The sequence below is a fragment of the Nicotiana tomentosiformis genome, chromosome 2, assembly GCF_000390325.3.
Source record: "Nicotiana tomentosiformis chromosome 2, ASM39032v3, whole genome shotgun sequence".
NCBI classification, from domain to species: domain Eukaryota; kingdom Viridiplantae; phylum Streptophyta; class Magnoliopsida; order Solanales; family Solanaceae; genus Nicotiana; species Nicotiana tomentosiformis.
This window is the reverse complement of record NC_090813.1, coordinates 131,605,075-131,632,666: the sequence shown is the minus strand read 5'-3', so window position 1 is coordinate 131,632,666 and position 27,592 is coordinate 131,605,075. Positions and strand designations below refer to the sequence as shown.

Here is a 27,592-nt window from a genome sequence, read left to right as displayed (position 1 = left end):
TTCGCTTTCAATTAACTTCATTATTTATATTTGTGCAGGAACCTTTTAGTTTTAATACTTTTGCACATGCACAAAAGTCTTATTTACTTTTTCAAGATCAGGTATCTATTAGATGAAGTTTTTATTTTTATCTTTAATGTAAAAATTAGCTATTAATATTTCAAAATTGTTTACGTCTTGCAGGCAAAGCTTTTCGAGAGTCAAGGATCACTAAAGTTCCAAGATAACAATACATTATGATCAATGTCAGTTTTTATTTTATGTTGACTTTTTTCGAATATTCGATATACTGGATATTTTTGAAATGAAATTAAGTGAAGTATTGCTTTTAGTAAACTTGATTGGACGTATAGAGGATCTTTATCTTATTTTCTCACATACAGTTTCATAAATATTCTGTAGCATCAGTACAAGTCATTGTGACCTACGCTCATTTGGAAATTTTGCAATCTTGCAAATATTTCATGAAGTTGGATTAGGTAAAAGTAAAAGTTGAATACTGTTTTATTTTGCTAAAAGTAAGAGACATATTTTAATATATTAAAAGGAAAAAAACGGTGAGAAACTTGGGTTAACTCTTAACAGTGGAGTTAGGAGAACTTTTACCATTTTAGTACTCTTTTTATTAGTATAAGAGTTAAATGAATCTCAGCCATTAATCATTTTATGATCCACATGGTATGAATCTACATGGCTATTGAATATTACTTGAGGTAATAATACTTGAGTGGATCTTTTTCCCTGAAACTTTACGGGAATTCTGTTACCCCCGAATAACTTTGAAGTAGTATAAGTATCCTTTTGTTGGCGAACACCAGTTATAAGAGAGAAAGTGCAAACATACACCAATCCTAGCACCACGTGTCAGATTCATTTAATGTATTCCATTTTCTTTTTATTTATATCTTTTAATTTTATCCCTTTTTCGTTTTCGTTTTCTTTTTCGCTTTACTCTTCTCCTTAGCTCCCCGTCAAACATCTTTCGCCGTAGCTACTATCACTGCCGTGACCTAACAACCACCTCCATATTGGACTCCATAAAACTGTAATATACTCGAAATGGAAATTGAACAAACCAATTCGAAATTTTATTATTGACTGAATGGGTTACAATAGTGAAACTAAATTGATTACAATGGAAGAATAAGAACTACAACTCCATTGAAGGTCTTCAAGTATACTTGAAATAATGGGTAATCGAATTAGGAAGAAGAAGAGAAGAGAATTAATGAGAAAATAAAAAAGAAGAGAGAAGAGTAGAGAGAAAGTGTAACAGAAAAATACCGGTTAAAAGTCTAGTGTACTCTCCCCAGCCCAATTCAGTTATAACAATTGAGGCCCAAGTTGTTATAATTAATTGAATCTGGTCCATCCAATATTAATTTTCCATTTGCAATCACAACCGTCCAATACTATCTACACGTGCCTTCCTAAACTACACATGCCTATGCATTATAACCCTAGCTACCTTTCTTTCCTAATTCATTTCTTCTCTGACACTAATCTCAACCTTTCCAAAATATTACAATACCCCTCCCATGAAACAGACTTTATCCTCAAGGTCTATACTGAGCTACAAACTCCAAAAATTGACTTCTCATGTACCCCCAATCCTCCCAAGTTGCATCTTCAAGGCTCAGATTAGCCCACTGAACCAACACCTTAACCCCAACCCCATTGTTGACTTTCACCATTTTCCTTTGAAGAATAACAATCAGCTGAATCAAGACTCGACCATCGACGTCACAGATCGGAGGTTGCAGCTGAAGAGTGACTGCTAGACCTATTCGACACTTCAATTGTTAGATATGGAAAACCAGGTGGATCTGTGAACCTGGAGGAAGATCAAGCCGGTAAGCTACTGCTCTTATACATTGTAGCACTTTGTATGGACCATAGTAGCGAGCACTCAATTTTAAATTCTTTCTGATTGCTACAAATATTTGTCTATAGGGTTGTAGCATTAGATACACATAGTTGCCTTTCTCGAAATGCCTATCTGTTCTGTCACGATCTACATAGAATTTCATCTAGGCCTGTGCTTGTGTGAGATTCTCCTTTAGATGTTGCATCATGTGTTGTCTCTGGGTGATTCATACACCAGTCTGGGTATGGGACGAGTAAGGGAGAGACCCCAGGGAAACCTGTGGAGGTGGGAACCAACAGAGGGCCTGAAATGGTGTGGATTTCAAGGCATTGTGGTAGTTGGTGTTGTACTACCATTCTGCCAATGGAATCTATTTTACCCACTGCTTTTTGTTAGTAAACACTATAGCCCTCAAATAGGACTCTAAATACCTGTTTAATCTTCAGTCCGGCCATCAGCTTAGGGGTGGTAGGAGGTTAACATGTGTAATTTAGTTCCCAAAGACTTAAACAGTCTTTGCCAAAATTAACTCTTAAAAATAGCATCTCTATCAGTCACAATAGACTTGGGTAGACCATGCAATTTATAAACTTCTCTTAGAAATGGATATGTAACATCTTGTGCAGTGTAGGGATGACTCAAAGCTAAGAAATGACCATACTCTATCAATCTGTACACTATAACTAGGACAGTGTTCTTGTGATTTGAGGAGGGTAGACCTTCCACAAAATCCAAGGCAATGTCTTGCCAAGGAAGATCAGGAATGGGTAGAGGCTGCAATAGTCCAACTGGGTTTATGTTTTCAGTCTTGACACTCTCATAATCATCACATTCTGAAACCCATTTGAACACCTCTGACTTCATGTTAGGCTAGTAGAAAAGCATCTATATCCTTTTGTAGGTCCCTTGTTAGCCAAAGTGTCTTCCCAAGGGAGAGAGGTATAGCACCTCAAAAATCTTTGCTCTTAGATTAGTGCTCTTCCCCACATAAATCCTGTGATCTTGCCTCATAATTCCTTGGGTCAATAATAAATTGGGCCTGCTGTTAGGTGCAGTAATTAGCTCAGTGATCAACTGCAATGCTTGTGGATCATTTTCATAACTCTGCTCTATATTCTTCATCTAAGTAGGGTCTAATGTAGTAATGGCATTAAGAGTAGAATTCTCTTCTTGTCTCCTTGACAGGGCATCTGCCACCTTGTTCTCTGCACCCTTCTTATATTGTACCTCATAATCTAACCCCATCAGTTTAGCCAGTCCCTTTTGTTATCGGGCAATAGTGACTCTTTGTTCAAGTAAGTAGTTTAGGCTTTGGTGGTTAGTCTTTATGATAAAATGGCCACCTTGCAGATAGTGCCTCCATTTATCCACAGTTGACAACACAACCATATACTCCTTCTCATAAGTGGACAACCCCACGTGTGTAGGTGAAAGTACCTTGCTGAAAAAGGCTATAGGCCTCCATTGTTGCATAAGGACTGCTCCCATCCCACTAGAACATGCATCAGTTTCTACCATAAAATGTTGATTGAAGTCAGCCAAGGCTAATACATGAGTAGTAGTGATGGCCACTTTTAGTGCTTGAAAGGCTGCTTCAGTGTCCTCATTCCAATGAAACCCATTCTTCTTCAGTAAGTTAGTTAATGGCATGCTGATAACTCCATAGGACTTAATAAATTCCTGTAGTATTCTGTCAACCCCAGGAAGCCTCTTAATGCCTTAACAGATTTTGGTGTTGGCCAATTGGACATAGCTTCAATTTTTGAGGGATCAATGGAGATCCCTTCCCCAGATATAATGTGCCCTAGGTATTCCACCTCGGGTTATCCAAAAGAACATTTGGACAATTTAGCAAACAATTACTCCTTCCTTAATATGTTCAACACTTTTTTGAGGTAAAATACATGATCCTACATTTATGCACTGTATACTAGAATGTCATCAAAAACTACTAGTACAATTTCCCTAAATGAGCTTGAAAAATATGGTTCATGGAGACTGAAAGGTGGCTAGAGCATTGGTCAGGCCAAAGGGCTTGATCTTAAACTCATAATGTCCCAAATGTGTTCTAAATGCAGTTTTATAGATATCCTTATCCCCTATTCTAATTTTATGATAACCAGCCCTAAGATCTATCTTAGAGTATATACATAAGCCGTGTAATTCATCCATCAAATCATCTACCAAGGGAATATGAAACTTATCCTTAATTGTCATGTGGTTAAGGGCCCTATAATCAATACAAAATCTCCAACTTCCATCCTTCTTTTTAACTAGTAAAATAGGTAAAGAAAATGGTGAATGACTGGGCTGAATTATCCCACTATGAAGTATTTCATTCACTTGTTTCTCTATTTTATTTTTCTGGAAAATATTTTACCTGTAAGGTCTTATACTGACTGGATTGGCTTATGATTTTAGGGGTGAAGTGGTCATGGTTTCTCTTTGGAGGCAAGGTTTTGGGCTCAGAGAAGACATCTGGGAATTCCTTCAACACCTGTTGAATAGATGCAGGTATGTTCTCCTCTATCTGTGGTTCTGCTGCTCAGATAGTGCACAAATGAGCGCTCCCCTTGATGGTAAATGCCCTTGAGTTCCACCTTTTTACCCTTGTGTGTCACATGGATTTTTATACTCTATAAAGTCCAAAATAATATGGTTGTGTCCCTTAATCCAATCTCCCCCCAAAATCATGCCATTACCCACAAGTCTGAGTAATCTCACTGAATCTTCAAACTCTATCCCCTGTATCTTCTACTTAAACTTGGGACATGTGTATAGATTGCACAAATGATTTCTATTTGCCACTGTGACTCTCATAGAAGCAGTCTCTCTGATGACACATCCCCTCTTTTTAGATGTCTCTAAGTCCAGGAAGCTATAAGTGCTTCCTGAGTTAAGTAAGATTGTTATAGTATTCTTCTTAGACTCCTCCTTTAGTGTGATGGTATTAGGTACTTCAGTACCTGAAAGGGAATTCAAGCTAATTTCCTCATCCATGATTTCTTTTACTTGTGCTCCTATGTCTTCAAACTTTGTATTAGTCTCCCCTTCTGGTGGTTCCATAGAGGCAGACATGTCATTCAGCTGTTTATGTTTACATTGATGTCCTGGGTGGTACTTCTCACCACACTTATAATACAAACCTTGTGTTTTTCTAGTTTCAAAGAGTCTGTTACTTTGTCTTACAAATCCTGTACTCCTGTTGGCCACAGTTGAACCTGATCTATTGGAATTTGTGGGCATCAGACTCATTCCCCATATTGCTTTCCCTTTTTTAACCCAAGTGTCTATTATATTTTCTTGGTGTCTAGCCTTTTTTACTGCTTGACTCAAGGTAAATAGGTTAAGTATCTTAGCAGTATGCCTTATTTCTTCTTTTAATCCTTCTACAAAGAATTCCAAGAAGAATTCTTCAGGAATTGTTGGACTCTTAATCAATACCCAAGCTTTCAAGTCTTCAAACCTCTCCAAGTATTCATTAACACTGCCCTTTTGTTAAATCTTTTTGAATTTTCCTATAAGATTGAATTTACTATTTTTAGCATCTTGAAAGCTTTTGCACGATTCTTCACAAAATTCACGCCAGCTAACATTTTCCCTGCTCAATTGATAGAAAAAATACTATGCTTCAGCCTTGCCTTGGAGATGAATAACTGCTTCTTCCAGTTTTTGCCCTTGCTGAGTGATGTGATTGTAGTGGAAATATTATTCACACCTCTCAACCACGAACATAGATTTGCCACTCCTGCTCCATCAAAATAGGGAAATTCTACCCTCGAATTGAAGTTGATGTGATGGGTTCTTTCTCCAGCTCCGGGAGTGGTAAATGGCTCTCCTCTATGCTCACTCTTGTGTCTGCTCTCAGAACCTTCGAGGAAATGACTACCAGAAGGAGCACTTTCTAAAATTCCTGCTTAACTGGGAAGTAACTTCTCCATTAGAACATCAAGCTTACTCGACAATTCATCTATCTTAGCATCTGTGGATTCCGATTTCTTATCTGCATTCTCTATATGATTCTGTAGCTGGATTTCTAGTTTTTTGACATTTTCCTTCATAGATTTGGATCTAGTTTCTGGAATTGTTATTTTGTAATATTATGGCCAGGAATTTCTTTGATACCAATTTGTAATATACTCGAAATGGAAATTGAATAAAATAATTAGGAATTTTATTATTGACTGAATAAGTTACAATAGTGAAACTCAAATGATTACAATGGAAGAATAAGAACTACAACTCCATTGAAAATCTTCAAGTACACCTGAAATAGTGGGGAATAGAATTAGGAAGAAGAAGAGAAGAGAATTGATGAGAAAATGAAGAAGAAGGGGAAAGAGTAGAGAGAGAGTGTGTAACAAAAAATTACCGGTTAAAAGTCTAGTGGACTCTACCTATCCCAATTCTGTTATAACAGTTGAGCCCCAAGTTTTTACAACTAATTGAATGTGGTCCATCCAATATTAATTCCCCATCTGTGATCGCAACCGTCCAATCCTATCTACACGTGCCTTCCTAAACTAAGCGTCCTTATGCAATATAACCCTAGCTACCTTGCTTTCCCAATTCATTTCTTCTCCGACACTAACCTCAACCTTTCCAAAACATTACACAAACCACCGCGCCACCAAACTAAAATCTAAAGATCTACCTCTCATCCAATCAAAATTCAAAAATCACTACTAGATCACTACCACCAATTTAAAAATAGAAATCACCACCAAATCAAAATCTAAAAATTAAAATCACCAAAACACCTCCACGAAATAGCCACTTTAAAAGAAAAAATCTAATCACCAAACTCCATACCTCTTCTTCACCGTTTTTAGTCTTTCTTCCACCACTATTTTTGATACCCACTTTATTCTTCAAAATATTCAGACCTTTCACATATCTTCGCACAAAATTTCCACCACCAATGACTACTTTAGTGTTGAGTCAGTTAACTTTTAATATTTAATGGTCCTAAAGAAGGAAATCACAGCAAAAAGAAAAAAATATATAGCCCTGTGCTAAAATGTATCTCTGCAAAATGAAAAATTTGCTACTAAAAGTTTTGGTAATTGAAAAGGTAACATAAAAACGAATAAGAGTAGAAGAAGCAGAACTTGGAAAGGAGAAGAAAAACGCCGAAGTAAAGCCTTTTCGATCAGTGGTGGTGGAGACAGTAACTCATGGAATTGATACCAAATTGTGGTATCGATCCAGTAGAATAGCAAACAAAAACCAGAATTAGAGAAGAAGATAAGAGTTTGAACGAGAGAGAAGCAGAATTTGAGAGACAAGAAGAAGAGATGAAGGAGTTAAATTCATATATCAATCTCGATACTTTTACAATTGTGTTTCATCCTATTTATAAGACATAAATGAAACTATTGCTGAAATAAAGAAAAAGAAAAATACACACATGCAAAATGTGTAGCACAAACAATAACCACTTTTTCTGCCAAAAACTCATTAAATAACTTTCAAATACTAATGACTAATATGTGTATAGATACCCCCCGGTTGAACAACGCCCTTGTCCTCAAGGGTGAAAGAAGGAAAGAGAGTTCGAAGAGTAGAAGCCAACTCCAAAGTAGCATAGGACATATCCAAACCTGTCCACTTAACCACACACTGGGAAACATCATTGTTGCCCTTCTTGATCAGCTCTATCTAATATCATCTTAGGGGTACGGCAGAATTGACTGGACAAATCCACCACAGAAGGGTGGATAATTGCATGAGGAACCTCACGATAGAATTAGAGTTGGGAGACATGGAAGGTGAGGTGGATCAAGACTTCAGGTGGAAGCAGTAGTTTGTAGGCAACAACTCCAATTTTCTCAATAATTGGATGAGGGCCAAAATAGAAGGAGGTCAACTTGTGATAGGGAAAGGTGGACAATGAAGATTGTCTGTATGGTTGAAGATTTACAAAGAACCAATCACCAACTTGGAATTTCTTGTCAGACCTGTGGGCATTGACTTGAGCTTGCATTCTCTATTGTGTTTGTATGAGCTGAAACTTTACTAAATGGAGTTTGAACTCTCGTAATAAAGAAATAACCTCAATAGACTCGACCTCAAAATCTCCAGGTAAGTATGGCAAATGCAGTGGAGGAGGATAACCATAAAGAATCTCAAAAGGAGAAGTATTAATAGTAGAATGTGGACTGGTATTGTACCACTATTCAGCTAAGGCAAGGAAGAGAGACCAATCAGAAAGAGAATCGGTGCAGAAACATCTCAAGTAAGTCTCTAAACATCGGTTAAGTACCCCTGTTTGACCATCAGTTTAGGGATGGTAAGTAGTAGAAGTGTTCATAGTGACTCCCTAAGCAATAAGAAATTCTTGCTAAAAATAGCTAATGAAGATGGGATCTCTATCACTTGTAATCGATGCAGGGAATCCATGGAGTTCAAAGATGTTGTCTCGGAAAATAGGGACAGGAGATTGTATAGTGTAAGGGTGAGCCAAGGCAATAAAGTGAGCATGTTTGGTTAAGCGATCAACGATGACTCATATGACAGTTTTGCCTAGAGGCTTAGGAAAACCTTCAATAAAGTCCATTGTTATGTCTGTCCAAGGAAGAGCAAGAATAGGCAAAGGATGGAGAAGGCCAGGAGAGGCCCCAGTGTCATACTTATTCCTTTGACACACAGAACACTTATGGACAAAGTTCATAATGTCAGTTCTAATTCCTTTCCAATAGAAGTAAGTAAGCACATTCCTTATAGTAGTATCAATACCAAAGTGACCCCCAGATGGAGTAGAATGCCAAAGTGTGAGTATCTTGTTTCTCAAAGCAGCATTATTGCCCACTAGCAACTTGCCCTTTCTTCTAAGCTGTTCATTCACCAAAGTGAAATGTTTCTTGGGTTGCTGCTGCAATGAGGTGATAAGAGCCTATAGTTCAGGATTTGAATACCAACTGGTTTGAGTGTCCTTCCACAAGTCAGCTTGCACTAAAGAGACTAGCAGAGCCATCGGTGATGCCCCTTGGACTCTGGATAACGAATCAATAGCTACATTTCCCCTCCCTATTTTGTATTGGACCTCACGGTCAAAAGGTAGAAGTTTGGCCAACAACCTAATCTGAGAATCATTATATAGTTTCTGCTCCAAGAGGTATTTTAGTGCTTTCTGGTCAGTCCCGACAATAAAATGTTGGCTAAGAAGATAATGTGACCATTTGGTCACAGCAAAGACCAAGGCCAAGAGTTCTCTTTCATAAACAGACAAAGCAACATGCGTGGGTGTCAATCCCTTATGAATGAATGCTATAGGATAGTTGTTCTGCATAAGAACAACACCAGTGCTATACCCACTATGTTACGACCCAAAATCTACTAGCCGTGATGGCACCTAACCCAACCCGTTAGATAATCCAATTAACGATTATCCATTTTTAATTAACTTAATAAAATAATTAAATAAAGGAATTATCTGAATCTTATACATCCCAAAGAACTGGCAGTACAAATCATGAGCTTCTAGCTGATATGAAGTAAATACATCTTCTGTTTGAAAAGTACATAAACAGAATTTTTATAAATATAAGGCTACCATGAACAAGAGGCAGCTACAACAGAAACGTAGGTACATCTTCAATTCCAGCATCGTCGAGCACAGAAACAACAACAGCCAACATCTGCACACAATGTGCAGAAGTGTAGTATCAGTACAACCGACCCCATGTACTGAGTAAGTATCTTATCTAACCTCGTCGAAGTAGTGACGAGGCTTTGGTTAAAAGATGCTCACTGATAAAACCTGTAATATAAACTAACAATAGAACTATACTACAGTACAACAGAATAGAGCTCACGAAACGAATATACAAAGCAATAACGGAATACTAGAAGAAAACACAATTCAACAAGTATTAATATCTCACCCAATCCTTTCCTTAGAGCGAAAGCCAATAAATCACAACAGTCACCTCAAAACATTCATAATGTGAGAAATATATTCAAGACATCAAATCCAACGATACGGCAACACCCTTCGTGCATTTATCTCATCCTCACCAATTATGCGTAAAACAGTACCAACCAAATGACAGAAATGCGGATAATAGAAATAATAGTGTAGGAAATACGCAATTAGCTATGGAGAACGAGAATGTACATGAGAACATCAGTAACAGACTGAACAAAAAACATAGAGGTAATAACAACGATTAGGAAAAAGGGATGTAACTTCGACCAACTAGCAAGGTGAAGTCATGAAAATAGATATGGAAAATAAGGAAGCGAACACATGATCTTTATAAATTAGAAAGTAGGGACATGAACGACTCGTATGGAAGAAGACCTACACTTAAGTGCAACAAAACAGATGACATGGATGCAATCATAACAGCAGGAAGTAAGCATGATATTGGCAAGTTTAAGTAAATAGACGTCATGGTAACACGACAACAAAGGTGATAGAGGATAAGACAGAACAGTAACAACATATCACATAAGAACCATGAACACGATAACAACAACTCCAGGTAAAGACATAAAAATATCTGCAAGAAAAAGATATCACAACATGATGCATGACTCTTATCCTCACTTGCACGGAATCACCCTTCGTGCCATGAACTCACCATAATATGAAAGCGTAATAATATCAATACAATGGCACGGCGTCATCCTTCGTGCTTTTACTCACATAATATGGCACGGCATCACCCTTCGTGCTTTTACTCACAATGATATGGCACGACATCACCCTTCGTGCTTTTATTCTCAATAACATGGCATGGTATCACCCTTCGTGCTTTTACTCTCAATAATATGGCACGACTTCACCCTTCATGCTTTTACTCTCAATAATATGGCACGACATCACCCTTCATGCTTTTACTCTCAATAATATGGCATGGCATCACCCTTCGTAATTTACACTCTTCCTTATCAAGCATATGTATATCAATGACAAACAAGGCAGGAAGCATAAATAACATCAAGGAGAGTATTTTAACGGATGTTCCAAACAAATCCCAATCACAACTTTTTGAGCCAACAATAATTCAATAAACCCTCAAGACCCGTATTATTCAAATACTTCCACAATCTCACAAATGATCCACAACACAAGTATAAAATCTAGTATCCCAAGGAGATCGGCTGTAGCAATGTATTAACGATTAAGCATAGAAATGACCAAATTAGACACATCAATATATTCTCAGAATTCCATCAAATTTCATCAAGTTATAAAGTCTTGATTTCTATCATTTAATATTATGTTCTTAGTTTCTAAGAGTCAAGTAAAGCATGAAGCAGGAGATAATGAAATTCTACAACCATAAATGTAACATAGTCTACCCCCCGAGTATGATTAACCCTGACACATATATATACGCTCGTCACCTCATATATGTATCACCCCCGCATGTGGCAAATAATGACAAATAGGAGGAAACATTCCCTCAACAAACTTAGGCAAAACACTTACCTCAATTCGGCTAATTCAATATTCAATTTAGCTTTTCCTTTACCAATTCACCTCCGCTCGGCTCAATCTAGTCAAAGGCGACTTAAACACATCACACAATGCAAGGGAAAACAGCTTCAATTAATAAAGGTGTGATTTTTATTCAAATTCTAAAAAGTCAATAAAAGTCAACTCCCCGAGCCCGCACCTCGGAACCCGATAAAATTTACAAAACCCAAACACCCATTCCGGTACGAATTCAACCAAACTAAAATTATCAAGTTCCGATACCAATTTGTCCTTCAAATCATCATTTTGCATTTTTGAAAGATTTTACAATTTTCCCCAAATTTTCCTTTAGATTCTCATGAATTTGATGTTAAATCATATATATAATCATGAAATGTAGTTGGGAAATGATTAAAGGTACTTACCCAATGACTTGGTATGAAAATCCCTTCACAAAATCGCCTCATCTCGGACCTAGGGTTCAAAATATACCCAAATAAAGCTAAGTCTCGAAATTCTCAACACTTAACAGGTTGCAGATGTCGCATTTGCGACAGGGGGTTCGCAAATGCGACCCTCGCAAATGCGAACAATGTATCGCAAATGCGAACTGGAGGGCCTCCTGCTTTGGTCGTAATTGCGACCCTATACTTCATAAATGCGAAGGCAGAAATTTCGCAAATGCGGCAGAGTTCTTCGCAAATGCGAACTCTCCCCAGCAACCCAGACTTCGCAAATGCAATGGGTGCTTCGCAATTGCGGTTGTCGCATTTGTGACTAATACATCGCAAATGCGATGATACCAATACCAACAATCAAAATTTATGAAGAATCAATCTGAAACTAATATGAAACTCACCTGAGCCCTCGGGGCTCCAAACCAATCAAGCACCCAGGTCTAGAAACACAACACGAACTTGCTCGTGCGCTCAAATCATCAAAATAACTTCTAAAACAACGAATCGGATGCCAAAACGCATGAAGATCAACTAAACTTCAAGAACTTCTAGAATCGCAACCGAGAGTCTGAACCATATCAAATCAACTCCGAATGGCGCCATATTTTGCAAACAATTTCCATTTTACAAAACGAACATACTCGAAGCTTCAAATCATGCATAACAACTTCGAAACGATGAATCACACCTCAAGTCAAAATTAATGAACTTTGAAACTTCAACTTCTACAACCGATGCCGAAACCCCTCAAATCACCTCCGGTTGACCTCAAATTTTACACACAAGTCACATTTGCCATTACGGACCTATTCTAACTTTTGGAATCGAAAATCCGACCTCGATATCAAAAAGTCCACTCCCGATCAAACTTCCCAAAAAATCCAACTTTCGCCAATTCAAGATTAATTCGACTACGGACCTTCAAATTACATTCCGGACGCGCTCCTAAGTCTAAAATTACCCATCGGAGCTAACGGAACTGACGAAACTCCATTCCGAGGTCAAATGCTAAAAAGTCAAACTTGGTTAGCTCTTCCAACTTAGAGCTTAAATTTTGAAGTTCATTCTTCTAAATCGATTCTGGATAACTTGAAAACCAACACCAACGGTTTACGCAAGTCATAATACATCATGCGGAGATACTCGAGCCCTCAAAACATCGAGAGAAGTGCAGATCTTCAAAATGACCGGTCGGGTTGTTACACCCTCCACCACTTAAACACATGTTCGTCCTCGAACATGCTAGGAGTCATTCCGAAGCTATCAAATCACGGTGTAACCTTACTATGCATAAATTCGGGGGTGATCCCACGTCACCCTAATCCACATAATCCCGCCAACACCACACCATCAGAGATCCTTATTTCAACCTTGGTCCTGAAACCTTAGAACCCAATCTTTATCACCCAGAATTCATTACAAGACCCGAATCCCACATCTACATATTGTATAACTCTGAACAAGCTATATCAAGTCATAACCATAATCTAAGATGTAATCACATGATATACCCTATCACTTTGACACTTACAGTAGGAACTGCTGACCACCATTACTGCCCAAAACAAATACGGTGCCGGTAGCAACCTCCTATCGATTAGAACTCCGTTCAAAACCTTCATACCCTACCGATGATGAAAGAAATACGCATAACCGCTTAACCACTCATCTGATCAATAAGCCAAGAAACTCACTCGCCCGACCAGGACATTGTCTACATCCTCAATAAAATATAGTGTTATTCTTCCAAACCTTCCTCATCCCAATACAATAGCACAAATCTCAGGTCTAGAAACCTCATCTCAGCCAATACGAGAAGCCACACCGACAAGTATCAATAATAATAATATGGAGCCCTACACAATCCGGTTCCGTACACTAACAATAGATAACAGTAAGAAAATTAAATAAGAAGACTACTAAGCAAGTTAAGCAGGCAGGGAAATTTATGAACTACTTTCAATGAGGTGAAAGCAAAAATACACGAAATAGGAATAAGGAGTCACATTTCGTCACTGTACCGTTGCGGTGTGTAACCCGATCCCATCATATCAATCCTCATAGGGTACTCATCGAGCCATAAGACTCGGGCTCACTGATCACATGTGCAACAATATCAAGTATAACCGAGTGCAAAAAAAAAATATAACTGTGGGAAAATCATTAGGAACAAACAATTCTGAGAAAGACAAGCACAACTATGGTGCAATAAGAAAATCAACATCACAAAGGCCATCTCGCCCATAATTCCATGAGGCCTAAACTGAATCACAATATGCGCGCGAAGAATCATGTAACCCTCACAACCCGTCGTAGTATAAGAGAGAAACATACAACATAAACCAAGGCGCGAATAACATCCATTTCGCCCAATGATATACATGTGATAACAACTGCGCAAGAACAAACAAATCCGATCCGATACAGAATACACATTCTCATTAGGCTCAAAAGCAACTCCCAAACAAATTTTCGATCATCCCCAACATGTAATAAACCTTCCAAAAGTCTATAGCAACCTTTCCATAACACCTACCATCAATTATCCAATCCTCTACATTTCTTCACAACTCACAATCAAGAAATAGTCTGCCGACAAGAACATTCAGTCTTTGAGCCTCACGAATACCAGAATCTTCATACCCAATCTCAACACCGCTACTCAAATGGCTGATACGTGGCTCATACTCCATCATCTCACGGAAAAACACCCATAAGTCAAAACACATCTTACCTACCAACAGGCGAACTCTCCTCCAGTGGAAACACATGGTGCCAGCAAAACCTTAAACACCCAAAATCGTCCGTGTCATCAAGAACTCATATACTCCCCTCCGAAACTATCTGCAACCTTGTACGTGCAACTTTTCAACCCCATACGGTGCATCGCCTCTAACATGCTAACTCGCAACACTACGAAAATATCATAGTCAACTTTGAACCATAAGCAAACTGAACACCTCATCAACCGAGAATCTTTCATTTAACTCAATCCAGGAGAACACCACCATACACAATATAGCTTCTATACCTGTGGTAAACACCAACCCCGGCCGTGGTCATAACCATGATAAATTCTTCAGAACTCAGTATCACATAATCGAGTAATCAGAACCAATCGCCTCTAACTTAATCGGGTCTCGCAGGCTGCCATCCCGAAAGTAACTCAATCCGATATGACCGCCTTGAGGGAACTTCCTGGGAACCCGAAGCCATTTCTTGCATCACTCCAACATTGACATGTAGACCTTTCTTGACAAGGAAATACCGTAGACCCGATTACCATTCGCTACCGATTTCAAGTCTGCCCGTAGACAAATTCAAAAGTCCTTAAAGGCTACATAAGACCTAGAACTCGCTAGAACCTTCTCGATGACCACTCATCTTACTTTGATCTTAAATACACAGCTAATACGCGTCGAGCAACCCGTGCTTCACCAGCATATGCCCATTCAAGGAAATAACCAAGTAATCTCTCGGTCCAGAAACTGATACGGCCCATGATGTTACAATTCGATCTCCATTAGCAGACTCCACCACTTAGTTCGAAGCCATAGATCACCTCATCAGTAATCCAGAGTACCATATCTTCACAGCATGCCCCGATTATGCATGACTATTTAGCTGAATACTTCAAAATTCATGCAATGCCGATCATAGAACACCCCGAAGACTCTGCCAAGAGCTTACCCATCATTGCAATAGTCAAACAACTTCCCCAAATGCTCCTAAATAATGACATATGCACTCCACCGAATGGAAACCTCATACGAGACACACAATCCAAACTCATCATGCAGGAGATGGCCCACCGGTTATGCTCAAATCGACACCTTGCCATGAACCCACCTTAATCACAATAGCCTAGACACCAGTCAATCTTCCCAAATCTGTGCTTACCAACTAGACATATGAACCCGCCTCATACCTCAAATGAATGACTAGAAGATTTAACACTACATCTGTTTCTGATGCTAGACAACACATCACGATGATAATCAAGCATCCATAGCCCGTCGTAATCTATCTGCAACATCACCGATCATCGGTGCATAGCGAATACTGAGTGAAAAACACCACATATAAGCGATTGGGAAGAGTCAAAGTCATAGATTTCAAGCTAAAACAAGGCCGCACGATAAGGAAAGAAGAAAAGAAATTTTTTCCTAAATGTCCTGTAACCTCCCGAAGATAGGTATGGACGTCATCAAACCGATCCGCAAGACTCTACTAGACACTTTCTCATGACTCGTAGAACCTACGAACCTAGTGCTCTGATACCACCTGTCACGACCCAAAATCTACTAGCCGTGATGACACCTAACCCAACCCGTTAGATAAGGCAATTAACGATTATCCATTTTTAATTAACTTAATAAAACAATTAAATAAAGGAATTATCTGAATCTTATACATCCCAAAGAACTGGTAGTACGAATCATGAGCTTCTAAGAATAGAATTTACAAAGCTGATATGAAGTAAATACATCTTCTGTTTGAAAAGTATATAAACAAAATTTTTATAAATATAAGGCTACCATGAACAAGAGGCAACTACAACAGAAACGCAGGTACATCTTCAATTCCGGCATCGTCGAGCACAGCAACAACAACAGCCAACATCTGCACACAATGTGCAGAAGTGTAGTATCAGTACAACCGACCCCATGTACTGAGTAAGTATCTTGTCTAACATCGTCGAAATAGTGACGAGGCTTTGGTTAAAAGATGATCACTGATAAAACCTGTAATATAAACTAATAATAGAACTATACTATAGTACAACAGAATAGAGCTCACGAAACGAATATACAAAGCAATAACGGAATACTAGAAGAAAACACAATTCAACAATCCTTTCCTTAGAGCGAAAGCCAATAAATCACAACAGTCACCTCAAAACATTCATAATGTGAGAAATATATTCAAGATATCAAATCCAAAAACACGGCAACACCCTTCGTGCATTTATCCCATTCTCACCAATTATGCGTAAAACAGTACCAACCAAATGACAAAAATGCGGATAATAGAAATAATAGTGTAGGAAATACGCAATTAGCTATGGAGAATGAGAATGTACATGAGAACATCAGTAACAGACTGAACAGAAAACATAGAGGTAATAACAACGATTAGGAAAAAGGGATGTAACTTCGACCAACTAGCAAGGTGAAGGCATGAAAATAGATATGGCAAATAAGGAATCGAACACATGATCTTTATAAATTAGCAAGTAGGGACATGAACGACTCGTATGGAAGAAGACCTACACTTAAGTGCAACAAAACAGATGACATGGATGCAATCATAACAGCAAGAAGTAAGCATGATATTGGCAAGTTTAAGTAAATAGACGGCATGGTAACACGACATCAAAGGTGATATATGATAAGCAGAACAGTAATAACATATCACATAAGAACCATGAACACGATACAACTCCAAGTAAAGACATAAAAATATATACAAGAAAGAGATATCATAACATAATGCATGTCTCTTGTCCTCACTTGCACGAAAACGCCCTTCGTGCCATGAACTCACAATAACATGAAAGCATAATAATATCAATACAATGACACGATATCACCCTTCGAGCTTTTACTTACATAACATAGCACGGCATCACCCTTCGTTCTTTTACTAATAATGATATGGCACGGCATCACTCTTCGTGCTTTTACTCTCAATAATATGGTATGGCATCACCCTTCGTGCTTTTACTCTAAATAATATGGCACGATATCACCCTTCGTGCTTATACTCTCAATAATATGGCACGACATCACCCTTCGTACTTTTACACTCAATAATATAGCACGGTATCACCCTTCGTGCTTTACACTCTTCCTTACCAAGCATATGTATATCAATGACAAACAAGGCAGGTAGCATAAATAACATCAAGGAGAGTATTTTAACAAATGTTCCAAACAAATCCCAATCACAACTTTTCGAGCCAACAATAATTCAATAAACCCTCAAGAACCGTATTATTCAAATAATTCCACAATCTCACAAATGATCGACAACACAAGTATGGAATCTAGTATCCCAAGGAGATCAACTGTAGTGATGTATTAACGATTAAGCATAGAAATGACCGAATTAGACACATCAATATATTCTTAGAATTCCATCAAATTTCATCAAGTTATAATAAGCTAAGTCTTGATTTCTATCATTTAATATTATGTTCTTAGTTTCTAAGAGTCAAGTAAGGCATAAAGCAGGAGATCACGAAATTCTACAACCATAAATGTAACATAGTCCACCCCCCGAGCATGCTTAACCATGACACATACATATACGCTCGTCACCTCATATATGTATCACCCCCGCATGTGGTAAACAATGACAAATAGGAGGAAAAATTCCCTCAACAAATTTAGGCAAAACACTTACCTCAATTCGGCTAATTCAATACTCAATTTAGCTTTCTCTTTACCAATTCACCTCTGCTCGACTCAATCTAGTCAAAGACGACTTAAACACATTACACAATGCAAGGTAAAAAAAACTTCAATTAATAAAGGTGTGATTTTTATTCAAATTCTAAAAAGTCAATAAAAGTTAACTCCCCGAGCCCGCATCTCGGAACCCGATAAAATTTATAAAATCCAAACACCAATTCCGGTACGAATTCAACCATACTAAAACTATCAAGTTTCGATACCAATTTGTCCTTCAAATCATCATTTTACATTTTTGAAAGATTTTACAATTTCCCCAAATTTTCCTTTAGATTCTCATGAATTTGATGTTAAATCATAACTATATAATCATGAAATGTAGTTGGAAAATGATTAAAGGTACTTACCCAATGATTTGGTATGAAAATCCCTTCACAAAATTGCTTCTTCTCGGAACTAGGGTTCAAAATATACCCAAATGAAGCTAAGTCTCGAATTCTCAGTACTTGACAGGTTGCAGATGTTGCATTTGCGACAGGGGGTTCGCAAATGCGACCCTCGCAAATGCGAACAATGTATCGCAAATGCGAACTGGAGGGCCTCTGGCTTTGGTCGCAATTGCGACCATATACTTTGCAAATGCGAAGGCAAAAATTTTGCAAATGCGAACTCTCCCCAGCAACCTAGACTTCGCAAACGCGATGGCTGCTTCACAATTGCGGCTATCACATTTGCGACCAATACATCGCAAATGCGATAATACCAGTACCAGCAATCAAAATTTATGAAGAATCAATCCGAAACTCACCCGAGCCCTCGGGGCTCCAAACCAATCATGCACCCAGGTCTAGAAACACAACACGAACTTGCTCGCGCGCTCAAATCATCAAAATAACTTCTAAAACAACGAATCGGATGCCAAGACGCATGAAGATCAACTAAACTTCAAGAACTTCTAGAATCGCAACCGAGCGTCCGAACCATATCAAATCAATTATGAATGGCGCTAAATTTTGCAAACAATTTCCATTTGACGAAACGAACCTACTCGAAGCTTTAAATCACGCATAACAACTTTGAAACAATAAATCACGCCTCAATTCAAAATCAATAAACTTTGAAACTTCAAATTCTACAACCGATGCCGAAATCCCTCAAATCACCTCCGGTTGACCTCAAATTTTGCACACAAGTCACATTTGCCATTACGGACCTATTCTAACTTCCAGAATCGAAATCCAACCCTGATATCAAAAAGTCCACTCCCGGTCAAACTTCCCAAAAAATCTAACTTTCGCCAATTCAAGACTAATTTGACTACGGACCTTCAAATTACAATCTGAACGCGATCTAAGTCCAAAATCACCCAACGGATCTAACGGAACTGACGGAACTCCATTCCGAGGTCAAATGCTAAAAAGTCAAACTTGGTTAGCTCTTCCAAATTAGAGCTTAAATTGTGAAGTTTATTCTTCTAAATCGATTCTGGATAACTTGAAAACCAACACCGACGGTTTACGCAAGTCATAATATATCATGCGGAGATACTCGAGCCCTCAAAATATCGAGAAAAGTGCAGATCTTCAAAATGACCAGTCGGGTCGTTACACACTAGCATCAGCTTCAACAACAAATGGTAAAGAATAATTAGTCAAGGGTAAGACAGGTGCAGAAGTTAATGCCATTTTGAGATCAGTAAAGGATTGTGAAGCAACATTAGTCCAAAAGAAGTTATCCTTCTTCAGTAGTTCTTTTAGAGTCTTGCTACTAAGTAGGGGTGGGCATTCGTTACTTCGGTAAGGTATTTATAAATTACAGTTCGGTACTTTGATATTTGGTATATCAATTGTGCATACCAAATATCGAACCAAAATAGTTCAGTACGGTTCAGTATTTTCTTGTTTGGTTCGGTACGGATTTGCTATTGCACCGTCCCTATTAATGATGTAGTTATAACACTCCCACAGTCCCACTAGATGCACATAACACTTAATTTGCATAGAACAATTAAGAACTCCCACTGGAATAAGCATGAAATTTAACATAACACTTAAATATGAAAAACAGAACATTTAATTTGATTGCACGAAAATTGAAGACAATTCCCTCATTGATGAAAAACACATGTACGTGGATCTTGAAATTTAAACAATATGGTTGTTTTTCAGTTTCTGAAGCAATGTAGTAAGTACAAAAATATGCCTTCAAGTATTGAGAAGAACAGAAAAACAGAACACTTAACACAGTCCAAGACTCCAAGTCGACTCCTCTGTTAGACTGTTACCGTCTTAAAACTGAAACACCACTGCACCTGAAAACAAATGAAACAAACACCACAATTCACTGCTACTGCAAACACCCTTTCCATTAAAACAAACAGCACTACAAGTCTACAACAGTCCAACAAGAATACAAGACAACTTTAAAACAAACAAGTAACAACAACAAACAAGCCAACGCCCAACAATACCAGTGCAAAATACCACAAGGCAACACTAACAAGACTGTCTAATAAATTCGAAATAACACAAATGTCACAAATCAACTTAAATGTGAATTCCTTGAAGATGATCAAGACAATCCCTGATATGATTCATTAAACCATACATGCCATCCCTCTTTGGATGAACATCAAAGACTCGATCACAGTGCTTTCAGTCTACTTTGCGAACTTCTTCATTATTTTCTACCACTTTAAAGTGTTTCCAAATATGTGTGCGCACTTTAGGAGTACGGTGCATGATTGAACTTGAACCTAACAAAAATAAGAAAATATCATAATTTAGAATATAATTTTTTTCATGATAAAAGAACAATACTACAAAAGTATATCACCAAACAAATAGAGTATTTAACTTACCATTCAAGTTGCAACTATACATCAATAATACTAGTAGTGTTTCTATTATTTTCCATATCTAAAAGATAATTCGACCAAATATGTCATAAAATATAAACATGTGTGTGGACTATATTATTTTGAACTAAAACACACATAATATATTAAAGCTTACCACGTTCGAATTCCTCAAGATACTCCCACTCTTCTTCAACAATAATAGGATTCTTCTCTTTTCTAAGACAATCTTGAACAAAAATAAGAGCTTGCACACATTTAGGAGTCAATGAACTCCTAAATGAATCAAGAATACGGCCACCGGTGCTAAATGCACATGGAATGGCCAACACATCACGAGCCAACTCTGAAAGAATAGGAAATCTAGGAGAATGTGTTTTCCACCAACTTAAGATATCAAATTCTTCACTATAAGGCTCTTGTTCTTCACTAATATATTTATCCAACTCCGATTTAGCACCCCCACCTACATTGTCTTCCTTTTGTTTCTTGTGAAGCTTCATCCTTATTAATGATGTAGTTATAACTTCCACTAGATGTATTAGATGTGTTATCAGGTTAAGTAGATCCAGATGGAGATTGAGGACAAGATCCTGTTGAATACGTTTTTAGATACTCTTTAAACAAAGAATTCATATAAGCATACACCTCATCATTTATTTTCTTCCCTTTTTTCTCCCCAAAAAGTTCATCAAGTGCAACGCTAACATATTCAAATTTGTTACGTGGATCCAACACATAAGCAATAAAAATTATTTTATTCATCTTTTAGTCTCACTCCAATACTTATTGAACTTTTCTGCATCCTCTCATCCATTTTTCTCAATTCTCATCCTCACTAATTAAATACATTTTCAAATGACAATAAAGTTCAGATATATCCTGAAAAGGATCATTACAAGTGACATAACGTGAACCTGGAACTTTTTTGATGAGCTCGTGAAATCTTGCAAGAAACTTTATCACATTCCCCACATTCACCCAATCATCAAATTCAAGAGGACCTGCACTGCTACCATATTTACAAAGATGAGAACAAAGATAAGAAGAGAATCCATCAACAAAAAGATGAAACTTGTCAAAGGCCTTTTCAAAGTTTTGCGCCGTATCCAATATCAAATAGGTGGAATTCCACTTAGTAGGAATATCCAAACACAATATTTCGGTACATTCTACCTTTATATGTGCACACCACTGTTTAAACTTTAAGGTCCTTGCGGGAGACGATCTCACATACCTCACAGTATTTCTAACACATGTGATAGAAGCATTAATTTCTTTCAAACCATATTACACAATTAGATTAAGTATATGAGCCATGCATCTCACATGAAGATGCTTACCACTCATCATATTAGTTTTTCACATATCTAACTTTTTAAATAATTCCTTGACTGTGATATTATTTGAAGAAGCATTGTCCACAGTAACAATGAATACCTTGGCTAATTTCCATTCAAACAAACAATTACAAATACCTTTAGCCATCTCTTCACCCTTATGACTAGTGATATGGTAAAAATTTAGTATTCTTTTATGCAACTTCCAATCCCTATCAATAAAGTGGGTTGTCAGACCCATATAATTTATTTTTTACAATGAAGTCCATATGTCTGTTGTGAGGTAAATATTTGGTTGTGCTTCTATAAAAGAACTTCTTATATTTTGCTTCAATTCACCGTAAACTTCATAACAATCCCTTGTTATTGTTCTACGTGTAGGAAGACGAAATAGTGGTTGAGCTATTCTCATAAACTTCATAAGACCTTCCTTTTCTATAAAGCTAAATGGTAGTTTATCAATAACTATCATCTCAATTAAAGCCCTCCAAACCACTTCTTGATCGAATTTCCAAACCGATCCTCCATCCTTTTGGAAAGTTTGAAAGTTTATCCTTGTTTGAGTATTATCTTTATCAATGTAGATGGGTATTCTTTGCATCTAGTCAAATAATTTCTCAATCCTGTTGTTCCATCCCTAGATGAATTAGCAGCATAAGCTTGCTTATAATATCTACACCTCGCTTTACCGACCCTATTTTCCTCAAATTTATCAAAATATTTCCACAATTCGGACCTGGGCTCTATATCTTTTCTTTTCTTAGAATATTGAGTATCAATTGTGTTGGCATTGCTATCTTCAGTAATAGGTAAGTTTTCAGTTGAACCAACATCACTTACTCTACTTTTATCCGCCATCTATACAAAATTAAAACAGATACAAACACAAATTGAGATTACAGTTGAGTTTAAATAGAAAAATAAGAATTTATAGTAAATCTTTACTCTGATTAGTAAATAATAGCCTTTAGGAAGTTAATTAAGACTCCTGAAGATGTTCCGTTCATGTTTAACCAATTTAAGGCACTAAGTTTTTGGCCTAGTCTATTTTTTCCTTCCTATATATTGAAATACCGACTCATAGAGGGAAATAAATAGAAGCTAATTATGTGAAAAGGTTACTTTAATGGTGTCATAAGAGAATAGAAAAATACTTGAAACTTTGGAGTAGACAGAACAAAATTTCTAACCAAAGGGGGATTGCTTGTTTACTTTGTTATATACTAGAAGAAAAATGAAAAATAAAAACATACATTGGCTTTTTTCTCTTAGAAAATTATACGCGTATCCGATAATCATCTTATAGACTTATACGATAATAAGAAGAATAAGATTGATTTGTAAAATAAATTAGGGGTAGGCATACGATAATACTCTTTCTGTTATTTTCCAGCATCATACAAGTATAAAGATACAAACTTACAACATCATACAAAGACACATCTAAGGGCGTCTTTGTATTCTAAGAAAAACTAATCTTAAGTTGATTCAATGATAAAAACTAAAAGTTTAAGAATGAAGAAGTTGTGAACTTGTTGAATACTTGAAGATTGAAGAATGAAGGTAAAAAAATGAGAAAACAAGAAGTCACGTCGGCGCCGAGGTCATGAAGTCGTTGTCTCAGCCTCAGGGTCGCAGCACACAGCATCAGTCGTACTTTCTGTTGTCTTTGTTGAGACTTGAGCGTTGAGAGAAACCTAAACCTAATTCCTATTGGGTTAGGTTAGGCTAGGAAATAACATAAAGAGTAAAAGAGACTTGGCCTTGGTCTTATTGGGAGGGGTTTAATATTTTGGGCTGGCCTGCTGGGTAGTGTAGGCTGTAGGTAAAATCAATTCGGTATTTCAATATTCTGAAATATCAAAACCTCAATACCGAGGACCGTACCAAAATACCAAATAACCAAAAAATTGATACCGAAATACCGAATTAATTCGGTTCGGTTCGGTTCGGAATTCGATATTTTAGATGTTATGCCCACCCCTACTAATAAGACCATAATCTCTGATAAACTTCCTATAGTATCCGGCTAACCCAAAAAACCCTCTTAGTTTCTTCACAGTTGTAGCAGTAGGCCAGTGTTGCACTGCTTCACCTTCTTTAGGTCAGTAACAACTCCTTGTGCAGAAATGAAGTCACCCAGATACTCCACACTTGGTATTCCAAAAATACATTTAGAATGCTTGGCCAATAAGTTATTTTGCACCATTACTTCAAAGACCTGCTGTAAATGTAGAATGTGATCTTGTAATTTCACACTATATATTAGATTATTATAAAAAAAGACTAGCATAAATCTCTTGAGGAACTCCAGGAAAACATGATTCATCAAGCATTGAAAAGTGAAAGGAGCATTGGTCAAGCAAAAAGGCATGACCAAATACTCATAGTGCCCCATATGAGTTTTAAATGCAGTCTTTGGAACATCTTCAGGAACCATCCCGATCTGGCAATAACCAGATCTAAGATCAATCTTAGAAAAATAGAAGCTCCTACCAGTTCATCCAACAAATCATCAATAATAGTGATGGAAAATTTATCTTTGATTGTGCAGCTGTTTGAATCCATATAATCCACACATAACCTCCAAGTGCCATTATTTTTACCTACCACCATCACAGAAGAAGGGGCTATTACTATACTGGATGACCCCTTGTTGCATCCTCTCTGTCACTAATTTCTCAATAATATCCTTTTTCATAGAGGAATACCTGTAAGGTCTGATATTGATTGGTTTAGTCCCAGGTTGCAAGGAAATTCTGTGGTCAAAGCCACCTCTTTATGATTTTAATGCAGTATTTTCTGAGAACACCTAAGTTGTTAGAAGGTCTTTGAGTGGCGTGGCATTGGTACATCCTTAGGTAAGTGTAAGGCAAGCAAAAGTCCATCACTCCTAGAACCAGATAATCGAGCCTCAAGCATCATCTGTAGCATGTAGAACTGAGCTCCATCACTTTGATATTTGTTGACAGCCTTGGAACTAGAAAGCTTAAAATCCTTTAAAACTCCCTTCAAAATATGTTGTTTGCCTTGATAGTTGAAGGTCATGGTTAAGGCTGAGTAGTCCATTATAACTGGACCTAAAGTCTTAATCTATAATGCTCCTAATATCAGGTCATATCTACCAACAAGAAAGACAATGAGGTCTGGCATATAAGTAGTGCCTTTCAGCATCCACTTAAAGTCCTTTACCACTCTAGATATAGCTTCTAGACTGTTGTTACCCAAACTGGCATAACTTAACACAGTAGGAGTAACAGCACAACCTAGCTTTTTTGTAGCTGCTGAATCAATGAAATTATGAGTGCTACCACCATCTAAGAGAATCTGAATGGGCCTTTTATCATTGTAACTTGTGGCATGAATGCTTTGTGCTCTTTGAATACCAGCTAAAATACATAGTGAAATATGTGGATGACTTTTTTCAGTAACAATACATTCCTCATGAGGTGTCTTAGCTTCAAAGTTGTTGTTTCCTTGTTCTGCAGGCAGTATATCAGGTCCTTCGAGCTCTATGACAAATAATTGTTTGGGAAGGTAACTTTTGTGGCTAGCAGTATATTTCTCATCACAGAAGTAGCATGACCTTTAGCCCCTTTTTGCTTGCATCTCAGCTGGAGATATAGTCCTTCTATTCCTAGGTATCACAACAGTATTAGCAGCAGGTAAAGCCAATTGAGGTGCATGATTAGCTGCTGGATAGGGAGTGATTTTAGGGCCTTGATTATCATAAGGACTCCTCCTAGTGGCAAAGTAACCAGTTGAAGTGTGCTTCTGAACTCTAGCATTAGCAGCTAAAGTAGCTTCAGCTAGCCTTGCTAGCCTACAGGTTTTAGCTAAAGTTTTAGGCTCATGCATCATAATATGGTTCAATAATTGCTCTTTCAATCCACCAAGGAAGCAAGAGATGGCTTGCTCAACAGTTAAGTTATATTGAGCTACCAACCTATCAAAAGCAAACTGAAACTCTCTAACAGATCCTGTTTGTTTTAGTTGTTTCAATTCCAGCATAGGATCAGAGAAGTCACCACAAAATGCTTCAATTAGCTCAGTGATATATTCATCACATGCAGGTAACACAAGTAAATTTTGACATTTAAGATAGGCCCAAGCTAATGCCTCAACATCAAGGTTCATAGCTACTACACTCACTCTTTAATTGAGAGGAGTGTCATCTTCTGTAAAATACTGCTCAATCCTATACAACTAGGTTTTTAAATTTTCTGCATTGAAACGAGAAAAAATTAAATTATGACCTCGATTTGCATTAACATAATAAGGACTGGGACCTAGGATGCCTTGACCTGATTGTAGCACCTTATCCCTAGCAGTCAAGGTAGAGTCATTGTCTTTCGATTGTTGACTCAATTGCAGCCCATCGAATGAGTTTTTGAGAGAGCTTACCATCTGAAGTATTTCATCATGGTGTTTGTCCAAGTCATCCCTTAGTTCCTGCTGTTTTTGTGCCATTTCTGCCCTTAGATCTTGTTGTTGAGCAGCTAGATCTTTGTATTGCTCTTGTAAATCCATGGGTTGATTACCCGTCACTACACCGACGACTCTGCATGATCCCATCGTTAACCTGGATCTGATACCAATTGATACCAAATTGTTGTATTGATCCAATGGAATAGCAAATAAACATTAGAATTAGAGAAGAAAAGAAGAGTTTGAACGAGAGAGAGGCAGAATTTGAGAGGGAAGAAGAAGAGAGGAAGGAGTTCAATTCATATATCAATCTCGATGCCTTTACAATTGTGTTTTCTCATATTTATAAGACTAAAATGAAACTAAAATACTGAAATAAAGAAAAAGGAAAATACATACATGCAAAATGTGTGACACAAACAATAACAACTTTTTCCCGCTAAAACTTATTAACTAACCTTCAAATGCTAATGGCTAATATGTGTATCATGGAAGAAGAAAAAATTGAGAAGGAGAAGCATTTGATACACATATTAGCCATTAACTAACTTTTTCCCGTTCTTCTCCTTCTCAATTTTTTCTTCTTCCATGATACACATATTAGCCATTAGCATTTGAAGGTTAGTTAATGAGTTTTAGCGGAAAAAAATGGTTATTGTTTGTGTCACACATTTTGCATGTATGTATTTTCCTTTTTCTTTATTTCAGCATTTTAGTCTTATAAATAGGAGGAAACACAATTGTAAAGGCATCGAGATTGATATATGAATTGAACTCCTTCCTCTCTTCTTCTTCT

The 27,592-nt window shown here is 37.4% G+C and overlaps 1 long non-coding RNA gene across 1 annotated transcript; it reads left to right on the top strand.

The window, feature by feature from the left end:
• The first annotated feature begins 4,280 nt into the window (after positions 1-4,280).
• LOC117278386 (uncharacterized) lies at positions 4,281-27,592 on the top strand. Its single transcript, XR_011414245.1, has 2 exons — positions 4,281-4,381; positions 25,857-27,592. It is a non-coding gene; the product is annotated as an uncharacterized lncRNA (long non-coding RNA).